At 44.0% G+C, this 17,694-nt stretch overlaps 1 protein-coding gene across 2 annotated transcripts in view; it reads left to right on the top strand.

The window, feature by feature from the left end:
- The window catches only part of RAP1GAP2 (RAP1 GTPase activating protein 2), a 1,533,685-nt gene that overhangs the window by 834,387 nt on the left and 681,604 nt on the right, over positions 1 to 17,694 (top strand). The gene's annotated exons all lie outside the window — the stretch shown is intronic.

Consider the following 17,694-nt stretch of genomic DNA (forward strand, 5'->3'; position numbering starts at 1 on the left):
TAAGGTGGCTTTGTCTGCGCCCAAGTAGAGAATGTTTCCATAGTCCAGGCGTGATGTTACGAGCGCCTGGACTACGGTTCTGCGGGAGGAGAGTGGGAGCATCCACAGGATCTTATGAAGCCACCGCAGCGTTGAGAAGCAAATGGCCGCAACCTTAGTGGCCTGTTGTCTCATGGTTAACCTGTCGTCAATAATGACGCCCAGGTTACGAACTGCAGAAGATGGTATTGGCGCATTACCCAGTTCGATGGGCCAATGGCGAGGACCCCAGAGATGTTTATTCCGACCCAAGATGACCACCTCAGTCTTCTCCCCATTCAGTTTGAGACAGTTTCTCCGCATCCAGTCGGCCACAAGAGTGAGGCCTGACTTGAGTGCAGAGATGTTGTTATCGTCTCTCCCTGATAGGGAGAAGACAATCTGGGTGTCATCTGCGTAGGAAAACAGGGTTAGCCCAGCCTGTTCAACAATAGATGCCAAGGGTTCAACATAAATGTTAAATAATAAAGGACTAAGGATTGAGCCTTGGGGAACACCGCTGGTAGATGGACAGATGGTGGAAGCTGCTTTGGGAGAGAACACTTGAAAACTTCAGTCATTGAGGAAAGACACCATCCGGGCCAAGGCCTGGCCAGCCACACCTAGAGATTTCAGAGAGTCAATGAGGATGGAGTGTGACACGGTGTCGAACGCTGCGCTCAAATCCAACAGGATGAGCGCCATGGTGTTACCTTGATCGACACCGTGCCTCAGACTCTCCGTTACCCCCAGGAGCGCTGTCTCAGTTGAGTGCCTAGGCCGGAAACCCGACTGAGAAGGATGGAGAAAGGCAGTGTTTTCGACCAGTTTAGAAAGCTGGGAATTTATATGTCTCTCCAATATCTTCGAAAAGATTGGCAACAGAGATATCGGGCGAAAATTGGCAGGGTTGGAAGAGTCTGCACCCGATTCTTTTAGTAAAGGTACCACCATGGCGTGTTTCCAAGGTTGGGGGACCTGGGCCTCGCTCAAAGAAGTATTTAGTAATTTAATAAGGATAGGGTGAGTAAGGGGATCCAGTTGTTTTAATATTTTGGCCGGGAGAACATCCAGTGGGGAACCTGATCGCACACTGTTTAAACAGGACACGAAAGAAGTGGCATCTAGAGGCTGCCAGGTAGTAATTACTGCATCAGTGGTGGTATTCACCAATTCCTGGACCATAGTAGGGGCAGTGAAAGTGGTCTCTGAAGGTGGAGAAAAATGATCGTAAATAAGATCCACTTTGTTTTAAAATAATCTGCCAAGGACTGACACTGGGCGGCATCAAGAGCCGGAGGAGGGGGAGTGGAATTTACACCGGTCAGTTTTTTCACAACGGAGAATAACACCTTAGGACAGTTTTGTGCATCAGTCACTGTTTTTGTAGTGTAGTTTGCTTTAGCAGTTTTGCAGCTATTGTGGTACTTTTTTAAGGCTTCTTTATATATGATTTTACGTGAAGGAGAGTAGCCTTGTCTCCATTTACGCTCCAAGGTCTTACATTGTGAGCGAAGACTCTTAAGTTGTTCCGAGTACCATGGGGCCGGAGGATGGTGTGAAACTACGGGCTTTGATGTCATTGGTAGCGCTCGATTGACAGCATTGGTTAGCCATAGTTTAGTGGCATGGTTGAGAGCAGCAACCGGTGCGTCAGTACACGGGAGTGTTTTAATCAGTAATTTATTGAGTTCTGGTATGCTGACCTTCCCCCAATTCCGAGATGGCCTCGGTTTTTCTGTCTTAGATCTTATTGATGTTTCAGCCATATCTAAGGAAAAAGGGACAGCTGAGTGGTCGGACCAAGTAATTTGTAGAGCTTCACGGGAGCAGTCTAGAGGTAGATTAGATAAAATTGGGTCTAGTAAATGACCAGCACAGTGTGTAGGACCAGTGTTATGTAGTTGGAGGTTAAAAGCTTCCAGGGTAGAGAGGAGCTGATTCCTATAAGGGCATTCGTGATCATCTAAATGTATATTTAGGTCCCCTAAGATAGTAAAATTAGACGCTTTGAGCATTACCGGAGCTAAGAGGTCGGGTAATGACGTTATCCATGAACTGGCTGTCCCAGGGGGACGGTATACCAATAAACCTGACAGCGTAAATTGGGGTGTTATGGACAATTGGAATAGGGCTGATTCACAGTCTTTTTGGGTAGCATCAACCAATTTACAAGTATATATAATCTTGTAGATAATTGCAATTCCACCCCCCCTGCCAGAAACTCTATTCTGGCGAAGAATAGCGTAATTGGAGGTAATGGCATCTGCAATATCCGGACCTGAACAGTCCCTGAGCCAAGGCTCGGTCAGGAATATCGCATATGGTTGATGTTCAACAAGAAAGTCATGGATATTGTATCTATGTTGTGGCAGGGATCTGCAGTTTATACTCCAGAAACTTAACGGGGGACGAGGGGAGGCTATCCTGGGGCATACCTGTCTATTTCGTCTGCCTTGATATTGCAGGGATCTACATAAGGTAGGGGTTTTTAATGAGAAGTTACAGTAAGGACAGCGAAACTTAGTAGGGAGGAGAGGGTAGATAGAACAGTTATTGTTGGGAGTACCACGTAGCGCATATAGCTCTTCGAATGAGTATGCGAGAGCCATGATGGTAATAGTGGCTTTACTCACCAAAAGAAGAGTATGCCAGAGCCCAGAGCCCGGCCTAGCGCAGACGGGCGCAGACGGGCTGGACTCTGGCATGACTCCGGCGGGCATCCGGCGCGTCCGCAACGCGTCCGCTTGCGCAGAGAGGCCCTTCCCTATTTAAAGCAATCTGGAGCGCGTCACGGCGCAAGCCCAACCCAATATGGCCGCTGTCCTGCCCTCGCCTCCCCGGGACCAACTCTCAGCGTCAATACTCAGCTGAGAGTGGCCCAGACGGCAAAGGGAGGTGAGGAGACAATTCCAAGTGCAGCGCTAATTAAAATCATCGAGCAAGAGGTAAATTACCCCACAAGTCTAAAGGAACATAAAAAGCTTATTAATTCAAGCGTGGCGTAGCGCTGCTAGTAGCAAGATAGGTAAAGCGTAAGAACCTCCGGCTTTCCGCCTCAGAGGGTGAAAGTGCTAACCTGTTTCCTGGAAATGAGCCCTTTTTAAAGCTATCTGGAACGCGTCACGGCGCAAGCCCAACCCAATATGGCCGCTGTCCTGCCCTCGCCTCCCCGGGACCAACTCTCAGCGTCAATACTCAGCTGAGAGTGGCCCAGACGGCAAAGGGAGGTGAGGAGACAATTCCAAGTGCAGCGCTAATTAAAATCGAGCAAGAGGTAAATTACCCCACAAGTCTAAAGGAACATAAAAAGCTTATTAATTCAAGCGTGGCGTAGCGCTGCTAGTAGCAAGATAGGTAAAGCGTAAGAACCTCCGGCTTTCCGCCTCAGAGGGTGAAAGTGCTAACCATCACACTCCTACAAGTGTGACAGTTCAGACAATTCCAGCCCCCAAAGCTGTAAGAATTGCGTGAGCAGCAGGTATTAGTAATTTTTAATGTATGTTCAATTATTAAAGAACTGTTATGCTCATATGTCTAAATTGGGCAAACAGCGCTACTCTATGGTAGATTGTCATAAGTGCAGATGTTGAGAATTTAGTGCTGGTGCTCAGCACATGAATCCACCTGCTCAAATTAAGCACAGGAGAAAGGTAAACACTATTTGTTTAGGCTCTCTTCCTCTGTACTATCAGTTGCCTTCGTTGACAGAGACATCTTTTCTCCTAATGGGATTTCTTTTTTTCTCCAATACAGAGGAGAAAAATCTTCATGTAGTACAAACTGTGATAGATGGAATTAAGAATTAATTCCAGTCACTAGTAATCACAATGGGCTGCATTCTATTCCATTTTTTTTTTTATTTCAGTAATTTTTTATTGAAAATTATATTTACATGGTGTGAAACATATACATGGTGAGTAATTGAGTAACAGGCAGGAGGGAAAAGAGAGAGAGAGAGAGAGAGAGAGAAAAAACGCCCAGGGGGAAGGGGGTGGGGGGGGGGGGTGAATACGTCTCTGCCCTTACAGTCAATGACCAATCATATGCCAACCATTTCTTGTCCAGCTCAACAAAGCATGGTCTAGACCAAAGTACCAGGCTAGGTCTCCTATATGTGACTCAAGCAACCCCAGATATTCAGTCACTCACTTTTTTGTACTGTTTGAGTAAGGATAGAAGGCCTAGACATGGGTCCCGAGCTCACTGGGCATAGTACTCAACGCTTCGCCTCACTCATAACTTTATTTGTGGTGCTATCTGCGAAGGTCATGAAAAGTGTATTTTGGACAGTATGTTTGTGGCCAATGGTTGATGACCTGCTGCAATGCACAATGGTATCTTGCTGCAGGACACAGTTTTCAGAATATTCAAAATGTTTTAAAAAGTACAATAGGTGCACAATTTGTATGGCCCAGTTCATGAACCAGTACACAAACTCCATGAATGTGGCCTCCATGATTGGTCAGAGAGCTTGAGTTTAGACCTTGCAAGTGCCATGCTTTCTCCAGCTGCTCCTTTATGGGAACCCTTGGCAACATCTTACCCTGTGAAAATGCATCTGAACTGACCACAATACCTGACACTCACCATCTCTGTATCAGCATGGCCTGTTTATGTCCCTGATTTCATGTATTCGGTATCAGTGGCTTAAAAGATCACGCCGCTTGGAAACCATCCAACACATTTCGGATAGTTCTGCACAAACATGGTGAGACTAAGGCACACACTCAATCTGACCAATAAATGGAAACTGATCTGTCTAACCGGGACTTCTGAAATTGATCTCGGCTGTCTGCATGGTGATTGACCACAGTTCCATAGGGTTACCGTGCCACCCGCCATGACAGCTTGAGTCATGCTGGTCTGTAGCCTGGGTATTTATATGGTAGTGGAGTTTTTCTAAGTTATATTTGTAAATGTACCTTTTCCCTGTGTTGTAAACGCTGCCGCAGTGGTGAGAATGACAGAGATTTACACACATTCATTGCAGCGCTTGTGCTAGGTCTGCAATCTCATCTGGTGCAGCCCCCCTCTCGTGTTCGTAACTTTCATCTGGAGTTAGGCTGAGATCTTACTTCTATCAAAGTTGGCCAGCTCTAGTAGACACACGCAGGCCCCTTTGGCACCTGGGTTAGTCATACGTGGGTTGCTTAGTTCATTGGTCGGTGAAATGCCTGGCAAAAATGATTTCACTGATCTCATGATTCCGTTATTTTTTTACTTTCACCCCTTGACCCCCTTTTAAATTCAGAATGAGGTAATTTAAAAGTTCTGTGTGGTATCCTAGTGTTGCTTCGGAGTGCCCAGTGATTGCTTCTGGCGGTTAAAAAGATTTAACAGTAGAAACTAAAACAAGAAGGGTAGGTAAGCCTGTCGCGCCCATGACATCTTATCAAGAGACTATGCATACAGATGTTTACATCTTACTAATATGTTTTTACATTTGTATTTGAACTTAATTACAAACACATCCGAAGGCTTGACATAATAAATGTAATCGAAAGCAACGACATCATTTGTGAAACTTTATTTATTAAAACAATAAATACCTTGTTATGTCAGAGTGCAGGGAGGCCTGGACGAGAAGCTGTCAGGGTGCAGGTAACGTCTGCAGAGACATCGTCAAGCAGGTGTGCTGCTGTACCATCCGGTCGTCTGCATTGCCTCGGCGATGTCTTTTCGGTGCCAAACTGTGAGAAGATTGTGCGGTGTGGCATTTATCACGTCGTCTCTGTGCTATTCTTGCCTCCTCTTATGAGTCAGGATATTCTCTAGGGTTTTCTAAGATGATTGGATTATGTGCTTTAACAAAAGATGGCAGCAAGCCTTGGCAAATGAAAACATACATTGTCAAAGCCAGAGAGCGCAACACCTGTATTAGCTCATTTCGGTGGGCAATACTGCTTCTACTTTTAGAGAGAACAAATGTACTAAAAGGTGATATTAGTTTTTAGATTGGAGAAGGTTCTTAGGGGAAACTTGCAATGATAGTCTTTCTTCTAGTTCTATGCCCGCTGCAGAGGCATACCTGTATGTTCCTACAGAACGGTATGTGAGGGTTGTGTTCAAATCCTACTCTCACTCTGAGACCTCCTAGATTGATTGCTGCATGGGAGTCTGTCAGACCACATACAAGGAGACCACAGGGCAAACCGTGGAGACTGCGTTCATGGATATCAATACACCAAAATGCCAGGGGGAGCGGAAGTGACATCACTTGCCCTTTGACCACATTGACAACGTAGGAAGTGAATTTTGCCAGTGGTGATGTCAGAGGAAGTGAGGTCATCCAACCATTGCCTCCAGTGGCGTAGCTAGAGCTTTTGGCGTCCTTGGCTATCTCTCAGATTGCCGCCCATTGCAGGTAGCGGGGGAGGGTGCTGGAGAAAAACGTCGGCGAGCACTTGAAAGAGGTCCAAGGGACACGTGGCCTCGATCATGCAAGTTAATTGCACATACATGACACAGTCCAAGGCTACACATTGAATACACCGGCATTGCAAGGGAAACCACATAGATTGCATGATCTATCTGGGCACAGCATGTGACAACCATCAGAGAGGGTGACCAATTATCTGGTCTCCCCCTCACACAATGCAAACATGCACATACATTACACTATTCGGGGATCGACAGCTGACATTAAGTGACCAAACATGGTCCCCTCATTAAAGCAGTGGACATGCACAAAGGTGATGTGCTCTGGGGACCCAATACCACCACCAATACCAAAACCACCAATGCCACCACCATCAGTACCACCACCACCACTATCACCCCCACCAATACCACCACCATCAATACCACCACCACCAATACCACCACCACCACCAATATCACCCCTCATCAATACCACAAGTGGTGGTGGTATTGGTGGTTAGCGTCATCTTTCAAAAGGACACTTAAGACAAACTTATAGAAGGGGCCTTAACTGAACACTATGCACAGAGTCCCAAGTCTCCCTACCAGTTGGTTCTGGACCCTTAAACCCATGCGCTAGTCTGCGTGCAATCAAGAAATGACTTGCACATGCTGCCCAAGAGAATACCTCTTGTAGGACATAAGCCCACCGAACACCCTTGTACTCAATTTACATCCAGGGCACAGTGCCCGTTCGTCAGTGGTTCTAAGATTAAATGCTAGTAAATTTTAATTATGATTAATATTTTATCAAACCATTGCAGCTCACGAGTCCGAGGTCTCATATATAAAGGAGTCTTACCAAAAGACACTATTCAATACATTTTTTCAGGTTTTCTTTAACATATCAGAAGCACATAAACAACTGTGTTTTCTGCAAAGTACAAGGACTGCAACAGCTAGACTTCAGTTCTACCCGCATCCTTCACGTAGGCGCAGCGTCCCTTTCCTATGGTAATTTTCTCTCTGGATGCACACTTACCTCTCCCCTACACCTCTCTCGCTGTACCCTTTATTTTTCATGCATGCATGCCTGCACATGCAGGGAACATTGCACTGGCAGCCGGTTCCCTTATCTGGGGCAGCCCTGGGTGGCAGCTAGTTTGCCTCCCCGGGGGTGGCAGACAGTCCTGCAGCCTGAAGTCCCGCTAATCCCAGCTGCAGAAGTTACATTTAACTTGGACAAAGTTGTGGAAACCGCACCCATCTCCTCACAAGGGACATTATCCAACTTTTGCACAACTTCAGCAATCTCTTGATGCCCAGGGTATTTGATCAATCGTGCGGCGCCTTCAGCTGTGGTTACTAGGGCTGTGTGGAGATGACTTACTCTTTTGGAAAAAGGACAGGGCCCCGAATTTAGGATATAGAGCCCTAACGGGAAATAACTTCTGTGGAAAAAACTCCAGGCACAGTGTGTTTGACCTTAAACTGACATGTTTACTCTAGACTATACAAAAAATACACAAGATCTAAATATAAATTGCTAATACACAATACTTATAGATATAAATTGTTTATTGTTTTATCATTGATATTCTTATATCTTTTTTTTTAATCATAGACAAATATTGTTTTATAAATAATGTAAAAACAAAACACATCAAAATGTAAGTAGGGTCAGAAGCCAAGGTTTACCGACTCTGCAGGACATACAGCCCCAATACTAGCTCAGAAAATACACGAAATATCCTGCGGTCAACACCCAAAGAAACCAAGAACAACTGTACGACTGCCTAGACTGATCAAAAAAATACACACCAATTGTACGGATTCCCATCACTCACCGGCCCCGGTGACATGCTTCATCATCTGGATCTCCTTTATAGGGCTAACACTCCACCCTAGTGATGGAGGAGCCCAAGGATGTTTTTCAAAGTATTAATCAGTACAGATGCGAGCAAATATGATGTAAAGAGTGTATGGGAAGAAAGTGCAGTGCAAAAGAAGGTGTGATGTGAATCTAAAATTGAAGCAGAATCAGACTGTAATTTTATTTGTGTCTGATCCGAACAAACATTAAAAACCATGCAAAATAGGGCGAATTCAATAGATAACCGTCCATTCAAAAGAGTTGGTCACATTGTTTCGGCACAAACAGGTAAAAATTAACCTAGTGCTTTCGTCAGGACCTCTTGAATATAGAATGCTACTGCAATTCAACACAGTAATGTGATAAAGTGATAAACAAAAAAAGGATACGCTGTGAGTGTAGCTTCTCACGATCAACATTCCTCTTGCCTCTTAGATAAATCTCAAGGGTATGGAGGAAAAGCCTCACCCCACCTGGCAACAGCTCAGGGCGAAGGAGGCACCGTTCTAACCGTCGATACCTCGGGCGGTCATCTAAGCCGTCGGGGAGGTGTCCCCGACGGCTTTTCGGTGACACCCATACCCTTGAGATAGAATTCAAAAGGCTAAAAAATACTGATTAGAGGATTCTGCCATATACGCATGCGCTGCATTCACTAGACGAGACTTAAAAAGTCTTCCAGGGTTGGGGGAAAATGTGGTTGGAGGGAAAGTGAACTTGCAAACTCTCAACAGATTTTCGCATGAGCAAATCTACACATGCAGATTTGCTCATGCTTATATGCAGTTGACAAATTTTTTCTAGGAGTGCTATTTCTTTGCCAACTTTTGTGAAATCTTGTGAATTCACAAAAGCCATAAATCTTCACTTCATGCAAGTACATATACCATTGGTGCACTTTTGAGACTCTCTTTAATAATTGGTCCCCAAATTAGTTCTGGTGTTAACCATGATATTTTGTGTTTATTAAAATTTCGTCTCTCACTCTCTCTTTCTCTCTATCGGCTGGCTTCACTGTGAGTAACAGCATTCTGCTGTTTCACAAGGAGCATATTGTTACACGTAGTAGTTTTGTTCAGTGTCAGGAACTACTGTTGAAATGTGTGCTTTTTGAGACCAAACATAATTTTTGCTTTTGACAATGTTTCTTATAATGGTGAGGCCCCGGCAGCTCCCACACCAATAAGGTTTTTACACAAACTAAAACAAAACAAGACACACATTGACAAAACCAAAAGGCTGACCACCAGTTTCAGACCTACTGGTTTTGCCAGTGCTTGTTTATTTTTATGTTTCACAAAATCTTATTGAAACTGGTTACACTGATTTTCCATTATGAAGATTTTTGGGAAATACTAGCATACATAAACACATTTTGCTAAATGATGCTGCAAAGAAATGTTACCTAATATTTTACAGTACTTTAGCAAAATGTTTTTTTCCTATTTGCATTTTCTTGTGAATATTTTATTTCGAAAGCAAAGAATCATCAATCTTGCTTTCAAACTGCTGCAAATATTTGCCTCTAATCAGCGAGCATTCTGGGAGCATTATACATAGCCTCGTATTGCTAAACTTTGAAAACATGTACACACATTACTGGAAACACTGTCAATAGTGCAGTCTTCTCTTACAACATTTACTTAGCGTGCTCACCCTAATAATAAAGTCCTTGCATTAATGAACCATTAATACACATTTGAACAGTATTAACACATGAACACAAATATTAACTTAACTGCAGACAATGCTCTTCCTTGACCATAATCTGGTACTTTAAACTGGCAGCCAAAGGGTGTGTGCTGTATGGGGTTGGTGCCTACCTGTCCCACGGACAAAATACATATGAAAACTTGTTGTCTTTGATCCCAAACAATATGTCCTGGTCCTCAGGCTTTAGGGCTTGGGTTGGTGTATTCCGACCTATGCTTAATACCCTTTTTACGCAGGTCAGAATTACAAGTTGGAAGGTATTTACTGCATCCAATAATTATCGGAAGCGTTAAATGACTCAACCTTTGATACATTTTTGGATGTCAAACCTGCCAAAATGTATCCGGGGGAAAAGCATACAATATTTAATGCCTCACGCCGATATTGGTGCATTACACACCAAAATCCACATGCTATTCCCGGCAAACTTGTACTAGGTACTATTTATTAATCCCTATAAATAACGTACCCCATGGTATTGTTATTTATCAAGTATGATAAATAGCACCGATAATATTAATCAGGGTGTCAGTGAAGTATGGAGTGCTATTGGTTCTAATAAATGAACCTCTATATCCATATTTCTGATTGCCACCTACAGCCTTTGCCACTGCACCCATTCTTTTAGTCATCACATCCTCTACTGAAGTGGTAAAGGAGTCCTCTAATGATTTTATTTTAGACTTGGGTGAAATTTTCTTTACACCCTGTTTAATTTTCGGCATTTTTGCTGGGTAGAAGGGCTTTTAGTCGTGTATGATGAAGTGTCTAATGGATTTCACCTGGGATTTTTACAGTCCCACACTGACAAAAACACACACGCACTTGCAGTTGTCTCTGTTTCAAAGACCTTAAAAATGCGGATTTGTTAAAATGTGCGTTTTATGTCCCGCAACAGTCTGCCCAACTCTCTCATTCCACTGCCTCTTATTCCCCCCTCAAGTCCCACTTCTCCAATAGTGTATTTTAGCAAGATATCAGCAGGACTGTTAGGAAGTCTGAAGCTACCCCCCTCGCTCCCCCATTCTTATTGACCAAGCCACGCCTTCGGAAGTCAGTTGAGTAGGTGATAAGCTACATTTCCCTTGTTGCTGCTATAGAGCTCAACAGAGTTACTTGTGCACATCACACATGCCTTTGGTTGTGTTTTCCCATGATATACATCATCCAATAGAATAATATCTTGATATACATCATCCAGTAGAATAATATCTTGATATACACCATCCAATAGAATAATATCTTGATATACATCATCCAGTAGAATAATATCTTGATATACACCATCCAATAGAATAATGTCTTGATATACATCATCCAGTAGAATAGTATCTTGATATACACCATCCAATAGAATAATGTCTTGATATACATCATCCAGTAGAATATTATCTTGATATACACCATCCAATAGAATAATGTCTTGATATACATCATCCAATAGAATAATGTCTTGATGTACATCATCCAGTAGAATAATATCTTGATATACACCATCCAATAGAATAATGTCTTGATATACATCATCCAATAGAATAATGTCTTGAATGATGTACATCATCCAGTAGAATATTATCTTGATATACACCATCCAATAGAATAATATCTTGATATACATCAGCCAATAGAATAATATCTTGATATACATCATCCAGTAGAAAAATATCTTGATATACACCATCCAATAGAATAATGTCTTGATATACATCATCCAGTAGAATAGTATCTTGATATACACCATCCAATAGAATAATGGCTTGATATACATCATCCAGTAGAATATTATCTTGATATACAACATCCAATAGAATAATGTCTTGATATACATCATCCAATAGAATAATGTCTTGATGTACAGCATCCAATAGAATAATGTCTTGATATACATCATCCAGTAGAATAATATCTTGATATACATCATCCAATAGAATAATATCTTGATATACATCATCCAGTAGAATAGTATCTTGATATACACCATCCAATAGAATAATGTCTTGATATACATCATCCAACAGAATAATGTCTTGATATACAGCATCCAATAGAATAATGTCTTGATATACATCATCCAATAGAATAGTATCCACGATTGAAAGTAACAAAATTGAGTCATAATTCCAAATGCTTCTTTAGTTGCTGTAATCAATGCCTGATCACAATAATTAACATTTTCCACAATAATAGTTGGACGTACGTCAATATTAACAACAGGTTATACTTCTCAGCTAACAGGACTGGTTTTGGTACCAAAACTGGATTCAGAGGCTGAATCGACTTTATTGGCATTAGTTGTTATTGATCACAATGTCAGTATTTCAGCCCTGTATGTCTAGTTATGTGATTGGTGAAGGTGTGCCACATTAGCAAAATAATAACGCAGTATGGAATTTTAAATTGATATTGATGCTGTATTTCGGTCAAACTTACTTTTCAAAGGTGTTTTTGAAACTAAACACAGCAAACATCTTGCAGCTACAGCTTCAGATACCCAGTGCCTTGGACAAGCTCCATCTAGATGGCATTTGCCTCATTTCGTGCATGTTCGCAGATGCAATGCGTTGAGTAAGGGAAACCAGCAATTTTGCACTCCAGGGTTGAGGATTTGGTCACCAAAGTGGGCGGAGCTTAATTGTTCCTAATTTCTGATTCTGCTTCTGACAGAGCGGCCGCCTGCAAACAACCACAGTGAAAGAAGCCTGACTCACAGCCTTAATGCGATGGAAAACCACTGAGTGATGAAGTTTTGTTTCTCTAAATCCCAGTTTCATCAAGGGAACAAGTTGGTTAAGGAAAATCTGATTTCATTGTGAAGGCAAGGGTCGCAAGCAACCATATATGGGTTGCAATCTGGAGTCTAGGGTCAGAGCCGCAACCTCTGGCAACCTCTAAATGGTACTTAAACATCAAAATTATGGGGCTTCTTTTTAGCCCCAATCCAGTGGCAACAGCATTTTTTGATCTGCATTTGCATCAATTTACTTCATCTGTACTTTTCTTTACTCCATTTTTAAATCCTGGTTTTCAAACGCAATGTTTCATCCTTTCCATTACATTTCTCATTTTAAACACGTCCTCATGCAAGGAGCTGCAAACTTCCCATGTTTCTCATGCTCTGGTGGGCCATCCGAACCTCTCTTCCCAAGAACATGTACTAAAGCAAGATTCCTTTCAAGCAGTTTTATTTATTACCCAATGTATTTCGGACCCGTGGGGTCCTTCGTCAGGGGAAAACTGTAAATAACCATAGGACATATTTTAACAATCATTTCTAAATCTATACACTTCAACTCATTCTACTTTCACCTATGTCTATAAATTTGCACTGCTCGTCCCTCGTGACTCCCACCATTTACTAACATATGTATTGCATTCAGTTAACTCTTACTCTCCGTCCTCAGTCATTAGTTCTAAACCTTAACCTCATGTGATAACCGAAAAATGGTATCCATGACTGGGCCACAATCGTCTTTGGTGAAGATAATTTGCGACTAGTGTTCTGTGGTCTGTCCTGTTATGGCCAGCAAACTGGCGAAGTGCGCCTGTCCAGCGCTAGCCTCTGAGGATAAGTAACAGATTACGGAGGTAGCAAACCAACTGACACGATATACTAGTGTCCTACCCAATGCTTATCTCAGTAAAAAGAAAGTACTTTAATCTCACAGCAAAACAAAATACTACACTGTTCAACTAGGGAGCAGCTCCAGGGTTGCCACATCCTGTGATTCTCAGTCAAGCCTTGCTGAACCTTCTCCCAGTCTAGGAGTTGTCTTATTGTCTACTGTGACTCAGGCAAAGTAATGGAATAAGCACTGAGTAGGCAGAGATGCAGTTAACTCAGGGTTACCCCACTAGCAAATGTGGAAACAATTTCAACAATAGTTGGCACAAAGAAGTCACACGGAGGAAAAGTCCAGTGTTCCCATGGCCATTCAGCCTTTTTCTGGCTGAGGCCCTCTTTATCTGCTTGTTGGAAATGAGTCTTGCATCGTTGGTGGGCGTGGTCTACGTACCTGCCTTCAGCACTAGCTCTGATGAGACAGGGCTGTAATAGCAGCTGCCCTGTGGACATGGACCTCCGGGCAGGGTTCAGTGTGGCAGGTCTCTATGAAATTGTATTTGCGTACATTTCACTGTGCGGCACAGACCGACTCACTCTCGATGCCAGTGTTTGCCCAGCGGTGATTGGCATTACTTTATAATGGGGCCGGGTGGCTCTCGTACAGCCACTGCCCTTTCCGGCCTGCCGATAGGCATTTCTCCACCTGCAAATACAGCGGTATTTAATAAGGCGCTGTGGCGTGGATGGTAAAATGTCCATTGGCAGCAACAACGTGACCCAAACCCCTCCTACTGTCTTAAGAAGTTGCAGTCTCCAGACTCGGACAGGTGCTCACCTGTGGCATTTGCTGCCTCCTGATTTGAAGCGGTGTTTGTCAGCAGCAATTGCAGTCTTGGGCCAGTAAATGGCTGTGCTTATGTGGCAGCATCAGCACCAGTCTTTCAGGCACACCTTAGGGGGGTAAATGACAACACAATATTTTCAATTGTCTTAGGGCAGTAACTAACAGGAACTCAGTGAGGCTGGGAGACTCCTCATAACACAGGTCGCCTCGCGGCTTTTCTGTCATGGTTTGTGTAGGAAATTGGAATGTTTGTTGAAGCGGCGAGAGCCACCTCAAAGAGCAATACCCAATACTTATCAGGGTGAACCACCAAAGTCACCAAACTTGTACCCTCTGGTATCTTGTCACAAAAGCAGTCAGGCTTATTAGATGCAATGTATAAAGTATGTATGCAGCACTGAAACAGTAATAAAGTGAAAACCCAGTACAAGACAAGCATTTGCAATGCAATAGGTCTCGCATTAGGAAAGTTTGAGCTATTGGTCTTGTAAATGACACATTTTTTATTTATGTGTTTGTTTTGAAAATAGCGAAATTAATAGCTTTGTCATTTACAATGCCAATAGTTTTAACTTTCGCAAATGTGACACCTATAGCATTTGTAATGCAATATGTGTTGTATTTACGTGACTTACATGTATTGATATTACAAATAACAATGGCTTTTAAATTATTTTTAATAATTAATACTTAAATAAAAGTTATTGTAGTTTATAATGGCAATAGCTTAAAATTTTGTAAATAACTTTTATGTAGGTTATGTTCAGTGTATTTTATTGTGACGAAAATCCAAGAACAGAAGTGAAATATTAAAATCTTTTTGTGACATCTATACTACTATTATAAAGAGAGAACACAAACCTTTTGGTAAGGTAAACTCGGGAACCACAGCGCCAATCCACACACCCAATACATTGTTGTAATCCTCAGGGTGTGCAGATGGACATAGGCTATAGAAAAAAAAAAACGTACATTTAAAAATATAACGTAAAAAAAAAGTAGTGCCCTGAAAGTAGCGCCGGCCGCGACGCTGACGGGCACGACATAGCGCTGGCCGCAACGTACGTGATGACGAGGAGGAGCGGCGGTGAAGTGAGGAGCTCGGGGAGGAGCGGCGGCTCAGGTAAGGCTCTGGGACACGGGACGGGAGGGAGCCGGTGCGGGAGGTTGGCCCGGAACAACTGCGGTAAGGCTCAGGGTCCTGGGGCAGCATTTCAGGGACACGGGAGGGAGCCGGTACGGGAGGTTGGCCCGGAACAACTGCGATAAGGCTTAGGGTCGGTAAGGCTCAGGGTCTGGGGGCAGCCTTTCAGGGACACGGGACGGGAGGGAGCCGGTGCGGGAGGTTGGCCCGGAACAACTGCTGTAAGGCTCAGGGTCTGGGGCAGCATTTCAGGCTTGCGTGCACTCCCGCCCCGGACCCTGCCCGCCACGACATCGTCTGGGACACAGACAATGTCGTGGCGGGCAGGGGCCGAGGCGGGAGTGCACGCAAGCCTGAAACACTGCCCCCAGTCCCCTTTTGCCCCAGGCAATGCTGGGGCGGGCTGCTAGTTTGTAATAAAGCTTGAAACATTGAGAGAACATATTTGAACCAGTTGTTGAATGGTTGCACAGATTGATGCTGTGTTGGGGCTGATTGATGTTGTGGTGGCGACGAGTGATGCTGTGGCGTTCAGTGATGCTGTGGTAGCGCATAGTGATGTTGTGGTGCCCCTGAGTGAAGCTGTGGTGGTGCTGAGTGATGCTGTGATGATGCGATAGGAATATCCGGCTTTACGCAACACAAGGTCCCTGTCAGTGAAATCCAGCAGGCGGAGCAGAAATTACTGGCGCCAACAGTACAAAGCATTTGGTTTGAATCCACACACATTAGTTAATGTCAGCGCTGAAAAGTTTGCTTTTAGTAAAGTGCCGCTGCTGAGGGCTGCTAAGGGCTTGCTCCTCTTCGTTCCTTTGATCAAATGATGGCTTCCCCCGTGCCCTCCCCCTACTGCTGCTCGTTCTTGGAGTATATTTACCATCAGGAGGTGGGGAAGTCCATCGCATGAGACCCACCTCCCTGTGCCTGTCCTCAACCACAGGAAAACCTCTTCCATCCTACAACTTCTCCAGCTGGACTCCTGCAAGGTTTTCTAAGGCAGGCAACATGTTGGAGAACTCTCTCTCGTGATGGCAGACGGGCACCCCAAAGCGGGGACCCCGGTGAGCCCCAACTGTATCACCAGCACCTCTGAGCCTTTGATGCTGTGGCAAGGCTATAATGGGTGTAAACAGAGCCTATCAAGACTGTGAGGTTTTGCATTCAGTGAAAGAGATGTGAACCAGTGGTTAGTGCATCAGCTATGGCACCAGCACTTGTGAGGTCTGCGAACTGCGTGATCCTGAGCAGACTACTTTATTTTGTTGTTTCTCAGTTATCCCTGTATCTGCTAAATTGTAAATGCTTCAATGAAGGGTAACTGAGTACTGAGTACTGCTTTTGAAAACACTTTATTTTCCTTTGCTACGAAGGCAAATTAGCACTAATTAACATCTTCAGTTTCCAAAAAGCAATCAGAAGATTAGAGGCATACCTCACTCTTACCACAGATCATTTACTCATTTGTCTTGTAAATAGAAGAGCTGTTATTCAGAAAATGGGATCTTTGGGGATTTTACAGGGCTCTAATGTTTCCCGATTCCGTGTCCGATTAACTCGTCCAGTTCAAATTAGTTTATTTGTCTGCTGGTGTTTTTAACCCTTACTAGCCATCAAAAACCTGTGGCAGCAAGTACCAAAGCAAGGAAAACAAGTCGAAGCCTTCTGGCCGGGTGCGCAGCCTGGTATTTAACACTTGGGCAACAGGAGAGCGCGCTGACATTTGAACCCACACCCTGTAGATGGTAACCTGCCTGCGGGCCTTGCTGGGGCTGGGAGAGAATGTTTCTTCCGTCAGGCTCAGTGACTCTGTGCATAGTAGGAAGAGCTCTGACATAATGCCCTCACATAGTGGTGATCACTACTATTAAACCAGCTGCACAACTCCCCGCCCGATACTAACAATCCTCGGGCAGTGCTGAGACCAGCACTGCACGGGCACACACCGCAGCAGTGCACAAACAAGGGACCACGCAACAAGCCGTACATTGCGCTGTGGTCCTTGTGCTTGATGACGGACACCCACCCCTGCACCAGTTTTGTGGAACAGAAACTCCTGGGGTGTCTGTGCCTTCGCGTGGACCATCGCACACCTCTGACTGGGAGTTGTGCATCACAGGAGCCGTCCCTGAACCTGTGTAGACCTGGGGGGAGGTGCATGGGGGGGGAATTGTGTCCGC

Source organism: Lissotriton vulgaris, chromosome 2_1 (assembly GCF_964263255.1).
Source record: "Lissotriton vulgaris chromosome 2_1, aLisVul1.2, whole genome shotgun sequence".
NCBI classification, from domain to species: Eukaryota; Metazoa; Chordata; class Amphibia; order Caudata; family Salamandridae; genus Lissotriton; species Lissotriton vulgaris.